Source organism: Castor canadensis, chromosome 6 (genome assembly GCF_047511655.1).
Source record: "Castor canadensis chromosome 6, mCasCan1.hap1v2, whole genome shotgun sequence".
In the NCBI taxonomy this organism is placed as follows: domain Eukaryota; kingdom Metazoa; phylum Chordata; class Mammalia; order Rodentia; family Castoridae; genus Castor; species Castor canadensis.
Window position 1 is genome coordinate 19,311,187 of NC_133391.1, and position 1,398 is coordinate 19,312,584.

General features: G+C 46.4%; 1 pseudogene; it reads left to right on the forward strand.

Annotated features, from left to right (window-relative positions):
- The first annotated feature begins 1,006 nt into the window (after positions 1-1,006).
- LOC141424537 (small nucleolar RNA SNORA51) lies at positions 1,007-1,125 on the forward strand (annotated as a pseudogene).
- Positions 1,126-1,398: the final 273 nt, after the last annotated feature.

Consider the following 1,398-nt stretch of genomic DNA (forward strand, 5'->3'; position numbering starts at 1 on the left):
AACTAGACCACATTTATTGGTGGGCACAGCCTATTCCAGACATATAGGTTACACAAGACCACCAGACCCAACTGCAGAAATCTCTGCTCAACTTTGATCAGGTCAGAACTCAGGGCCTACCAAGAAATCCTTTTGCCATCCCAGCACAGAGAATTCCAACACAAAGTATGTGACCTACAGAATGACAGGTATTTTGCAGAGGAAAGCTAGATTCTGAGAGGTGCTTTTCCTAGGAAGGGGAGCCCTGTGACTAGAGACTATCTTCTAGAACCCTCTGAAAGCCTTGGACACCCTTCTCATACTTGGTGCAAACCAGGGACACAAAGCCAGAGCTGAACCATTGGCTGAAAATTAACTTGGGATCTACCCAACTGTGCCATGGTATAGTCAAAGACGGTCCTGGTAGGAGAAACTATACAGAATAAACTGTCAAAGCGTTTGTCACAACTGTTCTCTGCTTTTCTCTGGGAATTGTTCTCTTTCTGTGTATTGGATTGACCTGAAATCACACAAAAGTGAACATAATTGGGCATGGTGATGGTTTAAGAACTTCCGGTTCTGTATGAGGATCTTGGGTGACTGTACATGTTAGGAAAGGGTTACCAGGTTAAGGCTGAGCATAGCACAGCCACAGTTCTTGAGTTTGGAAGTAGTGCTTCCCCTGAAGGGGGCAGGCAGTGTCTTTCTTGGTACATTCATAGTGATAATTCCTGAAGCAGAGAAACTGTAGAAGTGACTTTCAGATAGTTCACTAGACCCTATCTCAAAAAACTCATCACAAAAAAAACCCCAGCTGGCAGAATGGCTCAAGGTGTAGGCCCTGAGTTCAAGCCCCAGTACCACAAATAATAATAATAATATGAAAAGATGGATGCAACTGTCTAGACCAATGCAGCAGCAAGAGTGAAAACAGAGGTGTTATCTCACAAACTGTTTGCCTGGGCTGACTTCGAACCACAATCTTCCTAAACTCTGCCTGTGCCGATGGCTCCCACCTGTAATCCTAGCTACTCTGGCTGTCAGCACAGGCTGTTCTCATGCTGACTGTGTAGACAGTAGGCTCTCCCCATGTACACCTCAGCCCCGGCCCTGTGCCTGGTCTGTATTGTGAATGGGGAGACATGGGGTGGGAAAAAAAAGAAAGAAAAAAGAAATCCTTAGCTGTGGCACAGTGGAATTGACACTCAGTTGTGTGTTCTGCTCAGATGGCACCATAATGCCCTCTATTAGATGGTGTCAACTATGTTGGAAACCCCAAATGTGACCACGGAGCTGGCCAGCCCCACCTGGACGAAATTCTGCACATTCAAGGCCCGGCAGAAAGGAGGGAGTCCTGACTGTCAGACAAGCTTCACCTTTAGCAGTCCTTTGCCTGAGCTATGATGTGACATAGTCCTC